Consider the following 23225-nt stretch of genomic DNA (forward strand, 5'->3'; position numbering starts at 1 on the left):
CTTTTGGTCACTCAATATAGACTGTGGGATTATACAAGTTCAAAGGATTTAATTAATCAAAATTTCTTTTGATCAATTTAATCGGGGGTTTGGATTTGATTTTGTGGGGAACTAATTTTGGATCTAGTTACAATTAGTAATTGTTAGAAGCTATCCTAAGGGATCATGCATTGATTTGTTACTTGGTTGAAAATTCTAAGTTAGAGGTTAGAAATCCTAAGGGAGCATGTCAAATTATTGATAAAAGGCCTATGTTAAGTCCTACAATTATTAGGAGATTATTGAATTCTAATCCTAAGGCGAGCATGCAATTTTAACACAAAAATACCAAAATAAGCCTAAAAGGGTAAAATAGTCAATTACAAAATATGTCTAATTTTATTCATGGCCTAAAAGGGATTCTAACCTAATGTTGAGAATAAGGAAGATGATCGTATTGTTTCTAATTTCAATCTAATTAAAATTCCTAATTAAATTCTAATGAAAAATCCTCAAATGTGAATTAATCCTAATTAAATTATAAAGTGTGAATTAATCCTAATTAGACCTAATTATATTGCAAAAAATAATTAAGAAAACAAATAAAATAGAGGTGTGAATTGAAACTGGGAGTGTAAAATAGAATTGGATCAATGGGCTTCAGAATGAGCCCAATGCTGTTTTTTTGGTGCAGGAAGCAGTGTCTAAAAAGGTGGTGTGTGGAACAAAAAATAGGCATGGGCCGCGTCTGGGCCCAATGCCAACTCCAGCATTTCCAGGGGGTGCACGTTGGAGACGTGGTGGATTAGTAAACCAACTAATGGGCTTGGTTAAGCCCAATTCTAATTTCTTTCCAAAAGACATTAGGGGTGCGTTAGTAATACAGTATGTATGATAAGTAATTCCATGGGCCTAACCAAGACTGAGCCCAAATCACTCTTCTGTTGACTTGTCCAAGTCAACAGAAATCAAAATGAAAATTAAAGCGCGCGCTCGTCCTCACCTCTTCTCACCGTTCGTTTGTGGTTCGCCGCGCCGGCATCCGTCGCCGGCACCGGTAGTGGCTTACACCTAAACACCACCACCATTGGATGCGCAATATCAAGCTGAGCATGAATATGGCAATGGAATTACGAAACAGTTCCTGTACCGGTTGAATCGAACAACTAAACGGAAGAACCCTAACGATCTACAAGTTAAATTAAATAATGCTTGTTGCAAATCAATCCCTAATACTATGGGACTTCAATTTCCTACCTCAGATACTACAGCTCGATGTTCTCAAAGCAAGAAAATGCCACTTAATAAGAAATGACATGCCGGAGAAGATGATCGGAAAGTTCGCCGGTAAGCTTTCTGACCTTGATTCTCTCTTCTTCTTCTTCTTTCACCTTCTTCCTCTTCTTCTGGATTAGAACAATGGAAAATATGAATGTTGTGGCTTATCTCAAGCGAAATTGAAGCTTCGAGATGAAGCTTCAATGGCTTTTCTGTGAGAGAGTGAGAGAGCTTTGGTGAGGGTGAGGGAAGAACTTGCAGAGAGAATTCGCACAAAATGCCAAGGGTCCAAAGGTGCTGAAAATGAGAGAGATGAATTGTTTAAATAGAGTTTAGGTTTGGAGTTAGGTTACGCTTGGAATGAGGTTCTGATTCAGTTAGATTTAGGTTGGGAGTTAGTTAACCTTGGCTCACTGTAAGACCCTAATTTTGACCCTAAGACCCCTCATGGCATCATATCATTGCTCATTGCACTGCCTCAAGGATCATAGCATGTTTGGCTCTTTAACCCTGGGGTTGGGACTTGTGTGAGTGGTTTGAGACCACCAAGAATGCTTGAATTGTATATTATTGTTTTTATTATTTTTGTTTACTAACCAAAAGCACAAAAATATGTCAGTAACATGTTTTGTTTTGAAGCTCAAGCAATCATGAGATCCAAGGCTCCTAGGAGGCCCCTATGCTCAATGAAATGGCTAGATGAAGATGAAAGCAAGCATGAAAATGGTCCCCAAAGCTCTCAATCATAATATATGTCTCCCAAGTATCTCAATTTGCCAATTTGATCAAGATAAACCAAATAGCTTGAGGATTGCTTCCCAAGGAAACCCTAATTCAACTGTGCTTTGACTGTGCCTTGCTCATGAAGCAACCTCCACCTATGATCAAATTCATTCAAGGGAAATTCTTTCATTCATAATTTTATTCATATATTATCCTATGTGAGGCCCCTCAATCATTCATCAAGATTTGAAGTTTGGACTTGAGAAGTTGACTAGTCAAGTCCTCTAACTAAATTGAAATCCATTGAGACCTAACTTTTGATGTGTTTGTCAAATGAATATGAACCCAAGAGAAAAAATGTTCTTAAGAACCATATGAAAAACTTTAATGTTCATAAAAAATTCATTTGAAACTTGGAAGGTCATCATTAATTTCAAAATATTATAGGTCATTTTGATTGAAACCCTAATTTTGGGTCAACTTCCCAAGGACCTAACTCCTTCATTTTTTATGATTTTGAGGTGAGACCAAGTGCATTGGAACGTTTAAGATGTCTAATTAAAATGTTATGTTGGACAAAATTTCATAATCCTAAAAGAAACACATGTGATAATACAAAACATTATAGGTCACTTTGGACCAAAACCATTGAATCTTGAAAAAGTCCAACTTCAAGTGCCCATAACTTTCTCATTAAAACTCCAAATGATGAAAAATTTAAGTCCAAATTTATTATCTTGAAACTATCTACAACTTTTATATTGGAGGTTTTTCCATTTGAGACTTGCATAATTTAAAAAGAAGGGCTTGAAGTTGGTCATTTTTGGCAAATTTTTCAAATACATGTTTTGTACATCAAACTTCATGGCTAGTTTTCACAATTTTCCAAGCTCCAAATGGATTTTTGTCCAACATAGCTTTTTTTCCTTATGTCAAGACCTTTCCAACCATTACTCACATGCCTATGTTTGGATTTTCCAAATGGGATTTTCGGAGAGGAAAATTTGTGACCATTTATGCATTTCACATGAAACCTTCTTACACAAGCAAATTCCATTCAAATCACACGTCCAATTCAACTTGGTTTAAGCTCAGCACTCATTTCCAATTGGTTTTGGGCCTCACATGCGCCTGTACAAGCCCATGCATGGAGGATCCAATGGTCATGCACACGGGTTTTTGCTTTGCTTGCTTTGCATTTCATCTATAAATATGATGCTTGCTTCATTGAATGATCAACCCGAAGGCGCCTAAAACTCTACTGGAATTGAATCCCAACCTCACACCAAAGGAATTTTGCATTTTCATTTCACTTTTCAAGTTTGATTTTCAACAACATCAGTTGATCTTCAATACTAATTTCTAAGCCTTGCACTCATACCACACCTCAAGATCAAGTTGCAATCAAGAATTGGAGTGGATCGTGTTCATCAAAGCTACACTTTAAAGGTTTACATCTTAACTGTTTTGCTTCGAATCTCACTATACATTGTGCTTTGCTTGAGTTTGCTTGGTTTTCTGAAGTCCTCGTGTGAGAGGCAAGCCAATGGTGGCTTTAATTTCATGAATTGTTGCTCTGCAGATTGAACACCTGGATTTTCCATCTCAGATTTCTCCTTCTATAGGGATCTTGAGTGAAATCCAAGGTTACAGGGGTGATGTACATCACCCCAACTTTAATTTGATATAAAGATCATGTAGTTTGGTTGAGGTTGCAAAACCTGCAACTGGTGGCCGGATTTAGTTAACTCACCGGAGAAGACGGTGGTTTCCACCACCGTCCCCACGTGGTTGATCCTGAACCCTTGGGTGAGGCTCCCACGATCTAATCCTGGCCATGCTTTTGTTTGACTTCATTTAATTCATGATACCACGCGTTTGACTAAGGTACATGATGAGCGCGCATATCTGAGCCACATGATGGTCCACGTCAATTAATAAGGTTGGATCATGCGCTCCAGTTTTATTTCTCTTTTTATAATTTATGTTTTATTTTCTTTAATTCCATTTATTTTCAAAAATTCATAACTCTTTTATTTGGAATCACAAAAATATGGGACCGATTGCAAAAAATTTCTCTTAAATTCTAGTTTCATAATATGATTTTTAATTATTTTTGTGATTCCATTTAATATTTTTTGTGAATTATTTTGTTTTTGATTGTTTTTAATTCATTTTAAATACTTTTTGATATTCAAAAATGCCAAAAATATTTTCTTAATACATGTGGATGATGGTAAGTCTATGAAAAATATTCTCATCAATTTCTTAATTGATTTGAGATTTATTTGAGATTTTATCCCATTTGTGTTATTTTTCTTCATTTTTAATTGTCTAAAAATAGTTTTTGTTTTCGAAAAATGTTGAGAAAATTTGTCAAATCTAGTTTGACCATGTTAGACTTATGATGATCCAATTGGACTTATCCAAGTTGATTTGAATTAGATTTGAAGTTTGACCATGATTTGTTCATTTTATTTTATGTATTATTTTAATTCCAAAAAAATACCAAAAATATGTTTGACCTTTATTGACTTCTAATCTTCATTTCACTTCTGTTTACCATTGATTGATGTTGATTTCATTCACATTTGATCATTGTGTTTTGTTTATGTCATTTGAATTCTCATTTTTGTCCATTTCATTTCATCTCTTTTCTTCTTCTTTTTCTTTTGGCCAATGAGTTAATGATTTGTAGTTAGCCTTGAGATATGAGAGGCTTAACCTTCTTTGATCCAAATCAAATTCAACTTGATTAAAGATCAAGTGAATTGCTTTGTGTCCAAGATATGTTGCTTCTTGGTCAAGCAAAAAAACTTAAAATCCCTACAAGGTCTTTCCTTCTTTTCTTTTGGCATGGCAAGTTGTAGGAGCTTGGCTTACTAGTCATGGTCTCTAACTTGTGTTTATTTACCTATAGTTTTATTGACCGGCCTCAGATAGGTGTGACTACTACATTAGTCCACTTACGATTGCTTAGCATAGCGCTAAATTGCCTTATGGCACACTAACACTAACTACTAATTACTAACTTTTAATTCAAGCATTTAATTATTGCAATTTACTTTAATGCAATTTAATTTCTTGCTCATTTATTCATATTGCCTTTTCCCTTTGCTCATTTGAGCTCATGTTTATGTTTATGCCATTTGCCTTTTGCTCACTTGAGCATATTATTTGTGTAAATATATTATTGCCTTGTGCTTGTTTTGTCTTTGTTTGTGTGAACCCAATGCAAAAAGGAGAAAGGACTTAGAATTAGGACCTCACCTATGTTTAATGGAGTTCAAGAGCAACTAGGCCTCATGCCTTTAGAATGCTAATTTTGTTGAAGAGCAACTAGGCCTCATGCCTTTAGAATGCTTAAATCTTGAAGTTGACTTGAAAGGACCCCTAATTTAAACTCTCTCTTTGTCCATTCCTATTATTGCATTGTGAACTTTTTTATTGTTTGTTCTTGTGTGATAGGGATTTCAAACTTGAGATAGTTAGAAGGACCATTGTCATGAGCATCCAAGATAAGAGACAAGCCAAATGAAGATCCTAGGAGCTTGATTGAATATTTGTTTGATTGCTTGAGTTAATTGCTAAGTCCAAAGGATAGGAGCATCTTGGATCATCTTTATGATATCAAGAAAGGAACTCCAAGGGTTTTATTCTCTTCTCTCATCTTTGCATGTTTAGGACTAACCCTTCTCTTCTTCTCTCCACTCTAACCCAAGCCAAACTCATTGTGTGCAAACATTGACATTGTTTTCAAATTAGAAACCTAGGCCTTATGCCTTTGATTTTTCAAACTCTTTTCATTAATACTTATTTTAAATTAAATCTTAAGTCAACTTTGACTTCATTTTTGTGAATACTTCTAATTGGTAAATACAACTCACTTCAAATTGTTTTTGTGGTTCCAATGGCCACCTTTGTTAAAACCTTTTCATAAACATTAGCCATAGGTTTGAGTTATCATAGTGGTTGATGTAAACCTCACCTCATCCTTAGTGATTGGACTATAAGTATTCCATACTTATTATAGGGTGGATCCCTCACTAGTATGTTGAAGCTCTCCTCACATGGTGGATTGTTGGTTTAGGTTGAGTTTTCTCTCTTTGATAACAAAAGACCTTAAGGCTTTTGTCAAATCAATTCACTCATATTTTGAGATTTTTACCCCGAACTACGAGGTTTTGATCCTACCTTTGTGATGGTACGTAGGCAATGGGTTTATCCATTTAAAAACAAAAAAATTGTGAATAAATTGTACATTCTTTTCTCATCCCCCCAATCATGTTTGCACAAATATTTTCATAAATACCAACCTACCATACAACATTCGCAAAAAGGACTCCCTTAGAGTACTAAGGATGTTTTGGGTGCTTAAAACCTTCCCATTGCATAACCAACCCCCTTACCCAGATATCTGACATTTTTATTAGTTTTTTATTTGATAAAACTTCTCGGTTTTTGTTCGCTTTCTAACATTTCCTTTGGATAAATAGAAGTGCGGTGGCTACTCGAATTGTATGATTTAGTTAATACTTTAGTGATCCTTACGAATGGGCATGATCAGTGATAGAATATTTATCTCTTGTGACGATTGAAACCTTTGATGCAGATCTACGGAGCGATCATGAACATTGAACGACGACAATGCCTCTACTCAGTTCACACGAACGGAATCCTTCAATCTCAGTGCTAGCTGCTATGAATGAAGACTTTGAGTGAGAGAGAGAGAGATAAAGAGAAAATGAAAATGCAACCGCAATTAATGCTTCTGCACAAGGGTTCTATTTATAGAACCACTTGTGTGGGCTTTGTTGAAAAGTATATCTTCGGCAAAAAAATTTATATCGTATCCGCAGAGATTGGTTGATATTACCGCCGTTCTATAATCCAAATGTTGTAAGTTTAGAAGGTAACAAGGTTGTTTTGGTTGGAAAGTTATCTTGTGAGTAAATGTCACTAAAAAACAGTAAAATGGTTTTAATCTAATATAAAAGCTTGGCAAGATTGGAGTTCACTATTTCAAATGTTTATGCTTCCTTATGATAACTATATAGATTTAAGATTATTGATGATGTTCAAGTATCCTCTCAAAGTCATTTATGTCTAAATGATATTGTGATAATCACTATATTGATCCTTAGACGATCTCTCCACCTAACTATCAATATAGCAATCTTTAATGTTTAATACCAAAGAAGAGTAATGAATAAATCTATCTCTACAACTTATTCACTACTTGAAAATTTGTTTTATGTCAAGACTCAAATAATCTCTCTCGACAACTACTCAAATCTGGTTTTCAACTTAGGGCAAAAACAGTATTCAATACATCAACAATCTTTATCATATATATAAATCAAATGTAATACATAAACATATGAGAATAGCTACTACCTCCAATCTTGACAAAAGGGGAGTTTAGCTCCTCATCATCATTGTTCAAAGCAGAAAGTTAAAAGAAGAAAAACTCTGTTTTTCTCCCTTACAAAAAGCTCTCAATCTCAATGTGTGAATGATAATAATGTCATGTTCCAATGCCCTAGAATAATGAATTTGTTTCTAACAAAAAAGGTTGACATTTCCCTAATTGGTCATTGTCATCTAAAGCAGAAAAGCAATTCTCAGGCAGACATCAAAATGGCAATAAACTTTTCCTGCAAAACAGCACTTTTGACCCTCAGTAAGCTTGCTGGATTCGCAGCCTTCGCGGCGCGAAATGTTGCTTCTCCAGCTTCCTTGTTTGGCAAGCTTCCTCCAAGATGTAGTGTTGCAATCCAAGGCCTTCTTATCCCAAAATTCTACAAAACTAACAAAAATGTGAAATAACTATTCAAAACAAAATAAATTAAACCTAATTGCATTTATACAAAATAGTGAGAATAAAAGTGTGTAATTACATCAAAACTTGGTAAAAGGGGCCAATAAAATGGTATAAAAAGTAGTACTAATTGGTCCCTAACAGGCTTCAAGCTAAAAAGCCCACTTAAGTGTATGTGGCCCATATCTTATAATATGCCCAAAATCACTTAAGTGCGTGGTACATTACCATATTTCGTATTCTACTTAAGTACACCGTACCTTACGATGTTCTACAATTCACTTAAGTGCACCGTACCTTACGGTGTTCCTTAGTTACTCTATCTCTCATCAATCCGTCCTTTGTGTGTGACCCTGTAGGTTTTCGCGGCATTGGCAATTATATTAAATCACGTATTTAACATAATAAACAGTGAGCGGTATCTAGCAACACATCACTGCTATCCAAGACACGAAAATGTCATGTGATCTGACAAATCCTTCTGTGATAATACTTATGCGTATAATTACCCTTTTGCCCTTATGTCTATATTGAGCACAAGGCATAGACCGTGTCATCCTTGTCCAGTTCAATATTGGGCCCATAGACATTTATCCTGTTATGCAGGATGGACAAATTCCATCTAGGTCACTCATGTCCCTCAACATGCTTCGTGGAGTACCCATCAACTGTCTTTATGGTTATCCAGTTACGGACAATGTTTGATCAACAATAAAGCACTCGACTCTACATCTAAGGTCCATAGTGGTTTCAGGTCAAAGGGTGGTATACACCATTATCACCATGAGAATAACTTATGACACTTTGCATAACTTTCTATATAGTATTCTCATAGCGGGTCAATCCAGTATACATATTACTCTTAACATTCATACTTATGTTTAAGACTTGATAACTCCTTATCCATGATCCATGAGATGTGATTATCAGTCTATATACATAATAGTATTAATGATTTAATGTTATCCCACTTCACAATAAAGCTCGACTACGGATACTTGAGGAATAATGTCCTTATGTTTAATGTGATCTCATGATCAAGTCACACTTGATACATTAAACGGACTGGCTATTCTAGGGACTTTATTAAACAAACATAATAAAGAAAAAGCCTTTTATTATTAATAAATAATTCGATACAAGTAGCAAAATTATTGGCCTCTAGGGCTTACACCAACAATCTCCCAATAGCACTAGAGCCAATCAGGCATACCCCTAATGCCCATAGATCTAGTATGGCCATCATGCTTCTGCTGCGCAAGAGGCTTTTTCAGTGGGTCAGCAATATTGTCAAGTGTAGGTACTCTGCATATTTTCACATCTCCTCTATCTATTATCTCTCGAATGAGGTGATAACGCCTAAGTATGTGTTTGGATCGTTGGTGAGATCTAGGCTCCTTAGCTTGTGCGATAGCACCATTGTTATCACAATAGAGACCAATGGGATCCACAATTCTAGGGACTATGCTAAGTTCACTAATGAACTTTTTGATCCAAACAGCTTTCTTTGCTGCACTTGAGGCAACAATATACTCGGCCTCGGTTGTAGAATCAGCAATTGTATCTTGCTTTGAGCTTTTCCAGCTCACAGCGCCACCTTTTAAGCAAAACACATAACCAGATTGCGATTTCAAGTCATCCTTATCTGTCTGGAAGCTAGCATCGGTGTATCCAATTACAGCCAGCTCTTCTTGACCTCCATATATCAAGAAAGAGTCCTTAGTCCTTCTCAAATACTTGAGGATATTCTTGACAGCTACCCAATGAGCATCACCAGGATCAGATTGGTACCTACTCGTTGCACTTAAAGCATACGAGACATCTGGTTGAGTACATAACATGGCATACATGATAGATCCTATTGCAGATGCATATGGAATCTTATTCATGCGATCCCTTTCTTCCTTTGTTGAAGGGGATTGTGTTTTTGATAGACACTGGCCATGTTGCATAGGTATGAATCCTTTCTTGGAATCATGCATATTAAAGCGTCTCAGCATGTTGTCTATGTATGTACTCTGACTTAGGCCAAGCAGTTTTTGTGATCTATCTCTATAGATTCTGATTCCTAATATATAGGCTGCTTCACCTAGGTCCTTCATAGAAAAGCATTTCCCCAACCAAGACTTTACTTGTTGCAGGGTAGGGACATCGTTTCCAATGAGTAATATGTCATCTACATATAATACCAGGAAAACGATCATGCTCCCACTAACCTTCTTGTAGACACAAGGCTCATCTTTGTTCTTGATGAATCCATATTGTTTTACTATTTCATCAAAACAAAGATTCCAGCTTCTGGAAGCTTGCTTCAATCCATAGATTGATCTTTGTAACTTACATATCTTTTGGGCTTCTTCTGGTATGTCAAATCCTTCAGGCTGTGTCATGTACACATCCTCAAGAAGATTCCCATTAAGGAAAGCAATTTTGACATCCATCTGCCATATTTCATAATCATGATATGCAGCGATAGCAAGTAAAATCCGAACAGATTTAAGCATTGCAACTGGTGAAAAGGTTTCATCATAGTCAACCCCATGAATTTGTTTATATCCTTTTGCAACCAGTCTTACCTTATAGGTATGTACCTTACCATCTATGTCAGTCTTCTTTTTGAAGACCCACTTGCATCCTATAGGGTTAACTCCTACAAGAGGCTCTACCAAGGTCCAAACCTGGTTTGTGTACATGGAATCCATTTCAGATTTCATGGCTTCTAGCCACTTCTCAGACTCGGGACCAGTTACGGCCTCTTGGTAGGTCACAGACTCATCTTGATCCATGAGTAATACATCACCTTGATCATTTATGAGATATCCATATCTCTCAGGTAGGTGACGTATCCTGCCTGACCTACGCTGGTCTTGTTCTACTTGAGCAGGTTGCTCTTCCACAACTACTTGTGTTTCCTGCTCTAATTCCTCCATAGGTGTATCAATGCTTTGTGATTCTTGAATTTCTTCAAGCTCTACTTTCCTCCCACTGATTCCTTTGGAAATAAAATTCTTTTCTAGGAAAACTCCAGTTCGAGTGACAAACACTTTGCCCTCAGAAGGATTGTAGAAGTAATACCCCCTTGTTTCTTTAGGATACCCCACAAATAAACATTTGTCAGATTTTGGCTCAAGCTTAGTTGAAACTTGTCGTTTCACATAAACTCCGCAACACCAAATCTTCATGTAAGACATATGTGGTTTCTTACCACTCCATATCTCATATGGTGTCTTCTCAACCTTTTTAGATGGAACACGGTTAAGTGTGTAAGCTGCTGTCAATAGTGCATGTCCCCAAAAGGAGTTTGGAAGATCGGCGTGACTCATCATGGATCAGACCATGTCTAACAGGGTTCGATTTCTTCTCTCAGATACACCATTCCGTTGGGGTGTTCCAGGAGGAGTAAGTTGGGATAGGATCCCACACTCTTTCAGATGGTCATCAAACTCTAGGCTTAAATACTCACCACCTCGATCTGATCGAAGAGTTTTAATATTCTTACCTAGTTGATTTTGTACTTCATTCTTGAACTCCTTGAACTTTTCAAAGGACTCCGATTTGTGTTTCATTAAATACACATAACCATATCTACTGAAATCATCACTAAATATGATGAAGTACTGAAAGCCTCCTCTGGCTGGTATGTTCAGTGGTCCACATACATCAGTATGTATGAGGCCCAAAAGATTATTCGCTCTTTCATCTTTTCCTGTGAATGGAGACTTTGTCATCTTTCCAATTAAACAAGACTTGCATGTCTCATATGATTCATAATCAAAAGAGTCCAACAATCCATCTTTATGGAGTTTGGAAATGCGTTTCTCATTTATGTGGCCTAATCGACAATGCCAAAGGTAAGTTGGATTTAACTCGTTAGGTTTCATCCTTTTAGTATTAATGTTATAAATAGGCATTTCGAGATCAAGGACATATAGTCCATTGCTCATTTGTGCAGTAGCATAGAATATATCATTCAAATAAATTGAGCAACAATTATTCTTTATTATAAATGAAAAACCAAACTTGTCCAAACAAGAAATGGAAATAATATTCCTGCTAATTACAGGTACATAATAACAGTTCTCTAACTGAATTATTAAACCACTAGGTAAAGTCAATACATAAGTTCCTACGGCTAAAGCAGCAACCTTTGCTCCATTGCCAACTCATAGGTCAACTTCACCTTTTGCCAAATCTCTACTTCTTTTTAGCCCTTGCACATTTGTACAAATGTGAGAACCACATCCAGTATCTAATACCCATGATGTAGAAGTAGATAAATTTATTTCAATAACAAAAATACATGAAGTTGAAGTCTCTACTCCATTCTTCGTATCTTCCAGGTACTTTAGGCAGTTTCTCTTCCAGTGTCCGGTCTTACCGCAATGGAAGCAGATGCCTGCCTTTGCTATGCCTCCACTAGGCTTCAAAGCAGCAACAGTGGGTCTGGGTTTGGCAACTTCCTTACCTTTCCCTTTATCACCCTGCTTGATGGGCCTTTTGTTCTGTCTCTTTCCATTTCCGATCATCAAAATGGACTTCCCTTTTGACTTCAGGTTCTGCTCAACAGTCTTTAACATGGCTAGCGGTTCAGGAAGAGATTTGTCCATATCATTCATATTGAAATTTAGAACAAATTGACTGAATCTATCTGGCAACGATTGCAAGATCAAATCAGTCGCAAGTTTCTTTCCGAGGGGAAAACCCAACCTTTCAAGGTTTTCCACATACCCAATCATCTTGAGCACATGGGTACTTACAGGGGCTCCCTCAGCTAACTTGCCTTGAAAAAGGGCTTTTGAAACTTCAAACCTTTCATGCCTTGCTTGCTCTTGATAGAGCATCTTCAGGTGTTCGATCATATCGAATGCTGCCATGTTCTCATGTTGCTTTTGCAATTCTGAGTTCATGGTAGCTAGCATGAGACAAGCAGTTTCATTGGCATCATCGACATGCTTCTTATAAGCATCTCTTTCTGCTTTAGGTGCAGAACTACGAGGTTCCTCTTCAGGAACAAGTTTCTCCAAGACATACAGCTTTCTATCATGTTTGAGGACAATCCTCAGGTTTCGGTGTCAATCCAGAAAATTTGTCCCAGACAATTTTTTCTTGTCAAGGATTAATTGCAAAATGTTGTTAGAGGTGTTTGTTGTCATGGTAATCTACATAAGAGTTGATGAGAATATAAGTATCAATAACATATTTAATTAGACCTTTAATTAAATATGCTCCCACTATTTTACTCAAAACAAATGACCCTCATCATTTGATTCGGAAAATCCTGTTGGAAGATTTTCTAGTGGGTCGAGATCCATATTTCACTTTGTTCTAAGTCCGCGTAGGCGGATTACATAAAACTAGGTTATTTAGGTAGGAACTCCTTCCAATTATATCTAATACAACTCTCGAAAACTTCAGTTGGGTGAATAACTCCTTATTCCAATCCATCATATGGATCATTTCCAACTCTTGCTTCTAAACATATATAATCTTATTTGTTTAGTTAAGTTTGACCCATTGTTTTAGCAATTGGATATTACAATTATCCCATCGTACCTTACTAATATAGAACATGCACCTCGCTGTAACACCTCAAAATTTGCCCTCCTCTCTTGGGACTAGCATAACATATTACATTGCATTTGTAGGTCATTAGGCATTGCATATTGCATATCATGTGGATACATTGTGCAAGTCATCCCTCAAAAGTCTTGGTCAGAAGATAAAGGACTCATGTGCAAGCTAGGGTTTCCTTGGACTGGTCATTAATCATCTGAGGATGTGGAGGTCCAAATTAGGGTTTTGTGGTTCTCAAAGGGGATTGGTCTTCATCTTGATTGAAATGATTCATCATCATCATCATGGTTTGTCATCATCAAGTGTTGGAGCAGACACCTTGAGATTAGGGTTTTGACCACTGGTCAACCCTAATCAGTTATATTGGACCAATCAGGGCATAGCATGGATATGGGGTCTACAATGGATATGGGGATCATAATGTGATTGTGTTGAGCTTATGGAGGCTAGGGTTTCATCCTTGAGCCATTTCATCAGAGGATTGGGGCTCAGATTGATCAGTGCATTGCCAAATTCATATATCAGTTGAAAAAGTCAAATGTGGTCAACTGTGCTTGATTTTATGGATTTGGAGGTGGGAGAGAGTTGGATACACTTCATTCATGTTGAAACAAGTGTCATTTGACATGTCAAAGCTCAAGAATGGAGAAAATAAAGTCAGGAGAAAAATTGCCAAAAATAGAAAGTGACTTGTAATGGAAGTTTCCAAAAATGGAAAGTTTTTCACCACAAAATTACATGTCCAAGGAAGCTTCAAATGAAAATTTGTTCAACATGAAAGTTGTAGATCTTGTTCTTACCTTTCCAAAAAGTCCAAGAACTTGAAATTTCCATGTATGGTTGACAAGTTATGGTCCATTCAATTTCAAAAAAGACCTATAATCAAAGGGGCATAACTTTCACATGGAGTGTCCAAAATGAGTGATCTTTTTATGAGCAAACTCCATTTCACATGTACTTTCATGGTGCATAATCAAAATTCATCAAAAATGGTCAATGCAAAAGGTCAATTTTCAAGTGTACAATTAAAATCCAAGGGCAAAATGGTCCAATTTGAGAAATAATTGGAATTTTGGAATGGGAGTTTTTGCAACACATCACAAATGCCAAATAGAAATGGTTTGAACTGTCATGAGTTGTCAAGGATCAATATTTGGCTAGGCTACTTTTGAACTTGCACTTAAAATGCAATTTTGGCATAGCATAGTGAAAATGAATTGTACAAGGCCAATTAACATGAGACAAAAGCCAACACATTCCAAATGGTAATTAGAAGATGTCTGAGCTGTCACATAGCTGTCATGTGCCCTAATGTGAAAAGTCATTTTTGCCCTTGCCTTAAGTTTAACATTATGCTAATCAAATGCATTTTTTGCTAATTGGTGATTAAGAGGTGATTAAGGCATGAGTATTTAATCCTAATTGTAACTGAATTGCAAAGGACAATCACAATTCTCAAAGTTTGTAACCACTTTTCCCTCCATTTTCTCCAAAATCTCAAGAATCTTCATTCAACATTTTTGATAAAAACTCCACGAATTCTCCATCAATTTGCATGATTCCTTTTGGTTCGTGTTCTATAAGGCAAGATCTCCATCTGTTTCATCAAGCCATAGCCATAACCTTGCTGGATCGTGACTGTTCATCATGAGTGCATCAATGGCATTTTGAAGTTTCTTCCAATTTAAGCAACCTTGAGCTGAAGTACGAGTTTCTATCATCTTCCTCTACCTTCATCATCATCTGTTTTGGAGAATTACATCAAGAAACATCACGAATCATCACTGTCTTCATTCAAGGTGCATAAAATTGAATCTCACTATTTTTCGAATTGTTACATGGCTTTTGTAGTGCATTCAACGTAGATGAACATGATGTGATTAGTTTTCGATTTGGTTAACTGTTGAATGAGATATATTGATTGGAAGTTTGATGTGTGTTTACATTTTCGCTCGATCCGTGAGATATAGTGAGAGTTAGGCGAAATCGTTAGCATATCTTGAACCTACGTGTTTAGACCTTTCCAATGGTATATCATTTGTGCAATTTCGTTGAGGAAATCTCGTAACCGAATTTTGAGTGATGAAGATGAAGAACACGATGATGAAGGTGGAAATTCTGGAGTTTTTCGCGTGCAGATCTTGAATTATTGCCTTGCCGTTCGAATTGTTGTTTAGCGCCAAAATCCAACGAATCAGGATGCGCCACCGTTTAAATGCTGCGCAGCGTTTTGGCTGGGACGTATAGAAATTACGCTTCTGCCATTACGCCTTTAATTAATAATTATTCCATTTTTATTTTTCTTTGCTTATTTCATTTTGTTAGGTGAACTTAGAAAATTGATAACTCACTCAAAATTCATCCAATTTTTGTGAAATTTTTTGTGCCATGCTCATGAGAATGTGTAGAACTTTATGGTGATTTTTCTGGAATTTTTGCACGTGTGGAAAAATAATTGGCCGATTGATCTTGTTCATGTGTACATTTTTTGCATGTCTTGCCAAAACCATCATGAAATGCTCATACCTGTAAAGAAATGAATGAAAATTTTTGTGCTTATTCTGGACATTTTGATGGTGATTTTCATGTAGAGTTTGTGAATTTTGGATACTTGGTTGATTAGATATGAATTTTTGGATTAAGGTATGACAATTTGTGTCACACCAAGCTAGGTCAACTTTCTGATTTTATTTGCCTGGCCTAGAAATGTTTGATTGCTCCGATTTTTTGCATGAATGATAATTGATATGTCAAGATAACATGTGAATTTGTCTGGGATTTTTGGTTGCATTTTCAAATTGATTGATAATTTTCTTCTCTGTATGCTCATTTGGTAACCTTGTGTGACACATGTTGGCATTTTGCTTGTGAAATTCTCATAGTGTATTGGATGAAGATGAAATTTGGTGTGAGCATTGTAGACACATTGTGGGACATCATGCTTTTGGTCCCATTCATTTCTTAATTGTTGTCACTGTTTTATGAATTATTGAAATGGATGCTTGCTTGGATGTCTTGAATTGGCTTACATAATTGTGTCTGGACTTTATGATTTTCATTGACCTACTTTCTTTTGTCCAATTGAGCTGAAAATTAACATGCTACTTGTTGATTGTGTCCTGTTTAGGTGTGAATTATTTGAGGATTTTTGGAATTGTTTTGGTATGCCTTTGATTGAAGTCATTCTGTTTGGACTTTTGGTGTTGTATTTGACCTAGTTTATGGTATATTGTGCATGAATTGATATTGGTGAATGATATGAGCATGAGACCAATTGCATTTGCTTTCTATTTGTTTGAATGTGATTTTGGATTGGTTTTGCTTGCTGTTTAGATTTTTTTTATCCCTTTGGACCCTAGGCTTGGCCTAGTGGTCTAGTTTCTCACATTTGGTGTGGATTTTCAGGTTGAAATGCAAAAAGGCTTAAAGGAAAAAGTGCAAGTTGATTAAATTGAGTTTTGTTTGATGTTGTAAACTAACATTGATTTTGTGTTGTAGGTTTGATGCTTGAGCTTGAGCTCATAGCTTGCACTTGTGTGCATTAACTTGTGTTGTCTGTATAGATTAACATTTGCTGTTTATCGTTGGTTTGTCTGAGTACTGATGATACTTGATTGATTTCAGGTACATTTAGTCGCTTACAGTTCTTTAAGAACTTGCTTACTGCTGCTTGGTTTTTAAACCAGTTGAGGTAGGACTTCTATTCTTCATGTAGTCTAGAAGACCTGGCTTGTTATTTAGCCAGGCAACTGTCTGAAGTCCTCCTTAAGAGGCGATGTTTGTGGTTGTTTACATTTGTGCCCAAGCAGGTAAAGACCTCTATGAGGCAATTGGCAGAATCCAAGGGATATGCAATCTATCCCCCGCTATTCTGTTGATTCGTCCCTCTGCTCACACCACTGTGTTGATGCATTGGGACACAAACCCAAGATCTTGTGATGTTGCACAATCGAGTCAGAGTCTTAAGCGTAGAAGGGTCCCTCCATTCTGGACCCACGCTCCTTTGTCTGAAGCTCTCCCTGGTCAGGGATAAGAGCTGTGAAGTCTAATCTTCACTCACCTCTCATCTGCTTCACCTTAGCCCCGTAATGGCAAGGTTAAGAGCGAATACTACCCATGTACAGATGACTTGCTTCGGCAGTCAAACCCATTGTTTGAGCCTCACTTGATTGGCTATAGTGTGTGCTTTGTGAATATTTGTTTGCTCTGTTTGCTTGTATGCTTGCATGCTTGTTTTCCTGGATAGGATTAGCTTGCAGTTGTGCAAGTAGGTAGAAACCACAACATAGGGCAATGATGCATGACAACACTAGGCTCGAGTACCGCTCCCTGGTAGTGTGTCTCCCCTTGGTTTCTGGCTAGACTTTCTTTCCCTTTCAGGGGGAACTACGTCGCCCTGATCCTCATGCCAGATGAGGTACGTAGGCAGGAGACCGCGCGAGGTCTCTCCGGGCACCCTTTTCTTTTTTGCGTGTGTTTTGTTTGGCAGCTATCAGGCTCGAGTTCCCGACTCCCTGTTAGTCAGTGTGTGCCGTTTCTTCTGACGTCTCAGCGTCTCTTCTGGCTTGCTTGATGACTTGTAGGCTCGAGTTCCCGACTCCCTACTAGTTTGCATGTTCTTTCTTTCCCTTTCAGGGGAACTACATCGCCCTGATCCTCGTTCCAGACGAGGTATGTAGGCAGGAGACCGTGCGAGGTCTCTCCGGGCACTTTTTTTTCTTTTGTGTGTGTTTGCTTGTTATCTTCTTGTGCGTGTTTGGTTCGGATGCCGACGTAAGTCCAGTGATTGGCGGTCGGGCTCCACGTTTGCCGTTTTGTGCGTGTTTTGGTTCGGATGCTGATGTAAGTCCAGTGATTGGCATTCATGCTCCATGTTTGCCTGTGTTTGTGTTTGCTTGTTTGGCGTGCGTGAGCCGAACTACGGCAGCTCTGATTCTCGTTCCAGACGAGATACGTAGGCATAGGATGCGACGTCCTATCGAGCTCCCTTCCTCTTAACCCCACCTGTGTTGTCTTCGGTGCGTGTGTGTGTGGTGTTTTAGCAACCTTTTCTTTTCTTAGAGCGTGGATCCCGTCGAGTACGACGGACGTGAGGGGTGCTAATACCTTCCCCTTGCGTAACCGACTCCCTTACCCTTTCTCTTTGGTCGCGAGACCATGCTTTTTCCAGGTTTCTCTGAGCGTTTCCTTTCCCTATCTTGGGATAAATAACGCGCAGTGGCGGCTTTGTGTTGTTTTTGTTTTAGCTCGCCGGTTGTTTTTTCGCGGATGCGACACTCGCGTAGGTGAAACCTACATTATCTGATACTAGCCTTGATGAGTGCTAAAACTTGGAAAGCATAAACTTAATATTTAATTTGAGGGAATTGTAATTGTTCTGATCTCACCGGCTTATTTATCATATAAATCGTCTCTCACATGCATCAACATACAATCACATGCATCAACATACATACACATGCATCAACATACATAATGAAACAGTTATGGCCCCTAGCGCAATTGTTCTCCCAAGCCAATGAGAGAACCTAAGCTAACGTAATAACGATCTAAGCTTCTCCAAGCAAGATCTTCAAGGTTGTCCTCCTTTGATATTGAATTCTTCTTTCTTCTTAACATTGTCCTCCTTTGATATTTAATTCTTCTCTTTCTTCATAACATTACATTTCAGAAGAAACTCGTTTTACATACGAGGGATTGAGATGAGAAAAGAAGTTACATTAAGAGATTAAAAGGAGAGGCACGACACGCAGGTCGTATTTAAAAACCCAAAACAAAATAAAGGAAAACTAAGGCCATAACTGATCACCACAAGGCAATAATAATAAATACATTATTATTATTAATTTTAATTCCTTTAATTAGTTAAAACCAAAATAAATTTCGCCGACCGATCACACTACGCAGAGTTAGTCGGGGGTCCGCTGCCCTGTCAGCGGGAACGGGGTTTCTGCTGCCCGGTCAGCGGACAGTGGTTTTTAATGAACAATTCATTTGAAATCAGCGTTGTTTTGCATCAACACAACTCTTGCGCAGTCACAAAATGGAAAACCCCGAGAATTCTGACTCTGCGAATGTGACGACCGTCACAAGCATGTTATGACTGTCACGTCCAGCTTGTTACGACCGTCACAGGCCCATGACGAACGTCACACGACCAAAATAACAAAAACGCCTAGAATTCTGGATCTGTGAATGTGTCGACCGTCACGTCCAGCTTGTTACGATTGTCACAGGTCCATGACGATCGTCACGCGGCCAAAAAACCAGCGCTTTGAAATAGTCAGTAGACGTGTTCCAATAAGCCCTCAATTCACAACTCCTTGACGGCACAACCCTTGTGTCGTCACTAACCCTAATGCACCAATTTAAGATCATCAAACACACCTCGATTGTTGATTCAGTATGATTGATCAACAGGTCATTGCTTCACCATACTAATGTCGGATTTCGAAGCAAATAACCACTGATCGCTCAAAGGAAAACAACCATTTAGTGTTTGAATGAACGAAACAGAAACACTATATGATATATACCGTACTTTGCATTAGGATTACTTATATCATATATAAGTTGATCGGTCTCAATTGCGTAACCTATGGACGATCGATGTATCGCTGTTTCACCATACTAATGTCAGTTCCGAAGCATAGTCAACATCAATCATCCAAATCGTACACACATGATGCCAAATTTAATTACTCGTTTATTATTTGATTCATTCGGTCTTTTAATCATATTAATACAGAAAATAAACAGTTATCTGATGCATGGTTTTGTAAGTGGCTCTAATACCACTGAAGGAGAACGGCGATCCAAAACGCAACGGAAATTAAAATTTTCTCCTTTAGTGATCCTTACGAATGGGCATGATCAGTGATAGAATATTTACCTCTTGTGACGATTGAAACCTTTGATGCAGATCTACGAAGCGATCACGAACATTGAACGACGACAACGCCTCTACTCAGTCCACACGAACGGATTCCTTCAATCTCAGTGCTAGCTGCTATGAATGAAGGCTTTGAGTGAGAGAGAGAGAGAGAGAGAAAGAGAAAACGAAAATGCAACCGCAATTAATTCTTCTACGCAAGGGTTCTATTTATAGAACCACTTGTGTGGGCTTCAAGCTAAAAAGCCCACTTAAGTGTATGTGGCCCATATCTTATAATATACCAAAAATCACTTAAGTGCATGGTACATTACCATATTTAATATTCTACTTAAGTACACCGTACCTTACGATGTTATACAATTCACTTAAGTGCACCGTACCTTACGGTGTTCCTTAGTTACTCTATCTCTCATCAATCTGTCCTTTGTGTGTGACCCTGTAGGTTTTCGCGGCATTATTAATTATATTAAATCATGTATTTAACATAATAAATAGTGAGCGGTATCTAGCAACACATCACTGCTACCCAAGACACGAAAATGTCATGTGATCTGACAAATCCTTCTGTGATAATACTTATGCGTATAATTACCCTTTTGCCCTTATGTCTATATTGAACACAAGGCATAGACCGTGTCATCCTTGTCCAGTTCAATATTGGGCCCATAGACATTTATCCTGTTATGTAGGATGGACAAATTCCATCTAGGTCACTCATATCCCTCAGCATGCTTCGTGGAGTACCCATCAACTGTCTTTATGGTTATCCAGTTACGGACAACGTTTGATCAGCAATAAAGCACTCGACTCTACATCTAGGGTCCATAGTGGTTTCAGGTCGAAGGGTGGTATACACCATTATCACCATGAGAATAACTTATGACACTTTGCATAACTTTCTATATAGTATTCTCATAGCGGGTCAATCCAGTATAAATATTACTCTTAACATTCATACCTATGTTTAAGACTTGATAACTCCTTATCCATGATCCATGAGATGTGATCATCAGTCTATATACATAATAGTCTTAATGCTTTAATGTTATCCTACTTCACAATAAAGCTCGACTACGGATACTTTAAGAATAATGTCCTTATGTTTAATGTGATCTCATGATCAAGTCACACTTGATACATTAAACGGACTAGCTATTCTAGGGACTTTATTAAACAAACATAATAAAGAAAAAGCCTTTTATTATTAATAAATAATTCGATACAAGTACCAAAAGTATTAGCCTCTAGGGCTTACACCAACACCTCAACCCTCCCTAACCAAGGAGTAGAGGAGTTGAGAGATGAAGACCGTTCGTGTGCTTGGGTCCGTGAGCGAGAGGAGCTACTTCAGCAACTCAGAGATAAGGATGCTTTGTAGAATTTATGGAGCATCAGGTTATCGACGAGCCTGATGATGTGGTTACTTCTCTTCTTCCTCAGTCATCCAAGTTTTGGAAGAGGAAGTATGATCGACTCGCCAAGGAGAACGCAAATATGGAGGCAGCCTATGAGAGAGAGGTGAAGAGGCTTCGTGCAACTTATCTTTCGGTATTGAGAGCTTTCGACGATTGTTTCTAGGGTTCCACAGGATGTTCATTTTCCTTCTCTCTTGTATTGTATTTGGTTACCAAGACTGTACTTCTTTGGTGTAAATTTTTTTCCAAATATTATTGATATGAATATTCCATCATATGTCTTAAAAGAGTAATATTTCCAAAATATTTGCAAATAGATCTCTATAAAGTTCCTCTGATTAAAAAATAAATCATATGCATAAGCAGGTTTTGTTCAAGGCTTCTTGATCAGTGGTCTAACTTTGTGTTCTTCATTTATTTTGAAGACAAGTTGACGCACCAGTACAACACCAGGGCCAATTCTTCAAAGTTGATGGATCATCTTGAACAAGAGAACAGAGAGATGAAGGAGGAAGTAGCTAGGCTGACTACCCTGATGGAGTCATTCCTGGCCGCTTAAAGTCAGTCTTCTCCAACGCCTGCAACTCCTCCCCAAAGGACGGTCATCTAAGAGGTAGCTTCCTCTACTGTGCCTGCCGCCGCCGCTCATTTTTCTCCTTCTGCTATGCCAGTCGGGTTTCCCTAGGGGATGCTCGTGAACTTTGTGCCAGAGGGTCTCACTCCAACCTTTGCTTCTATGCCGGCATCTAGCCCGGTCCTTGCTGTGCCACCTCTCGTTGTGCACACGTTATCGAGAGTCGACGACACCATTTATCATTCTGAGCCATCTGAGGGCCCAGATGTTTATGAGAAAATGGATGCTATGAATGACCAATTCCTTGAGTTGCGCAAGGAACTAAAGACTCTAAGAGGGAAGGACCTCTTCGGTAAATCTGCTGCTGAGTTGTGCCTCGTGCCCAACGTCAAGATTCCCATCAAGTTCAAAGTACCTGACTTTGAAAAGTACAAGGGAAACACTTGCCCTCTCAGCCATCTTGTGATGTACGCACGCAAGATGTCAACTCAGACTGACAACGATCAACTCCTCATCCACTATTTCCAAGACAGCCTGTCCGGCGTTGCACTCAGATGGTATATGGGTCTGGATAGTGCAAATATCCGCTCCTTCAACGACCTTGGCGAAGCTTTCGTCAAGCAGTATAAATACAATGTTGATATGGCTCCCGATAGGGACCAGCTGAGGGCTATGTCCCAGAAGGAGAAGGAAACGTTCAAGGAGTACGCCCAGAGGTGGCGTGAATTGGCCACACAGATTGTGCCCCCACTTCAAGAGAAGGAAATGACCAAGATCTTTCTGAAGACCTTGAGTTCATTTTATTACAAGAGGATGATAGCTAGTGCTCCCTCGGACTTCACTGAAATGGTGAACATGGGGATGAGGCTAGAGGAAGGAGTCCGGGAAGGACGTCTGACCCGGGATGAAGGATCTTCTGCAAAGCATTATGGGGGCTTTTCAAAGAAGAAAGAGGGAGAGGCACAT

This window comes from Lathyrus oleraceus, chromosome 7 (assembly GCF_024323335.1).
Source record: "Lathyrus oleraceus cultivar Zhongwan6 chromosome 7, CAAS_Psat_ZW6_1.0, whole genome shotgun sequence".
Classification (NCBI taxonomy): domain Eukaryota; kingdom Viridiplantae; phylum Streptophyta; class Magnoliopsida; order Fabales; family Fabaceae; genus Lathyrus; species Lathyrus oleraceus.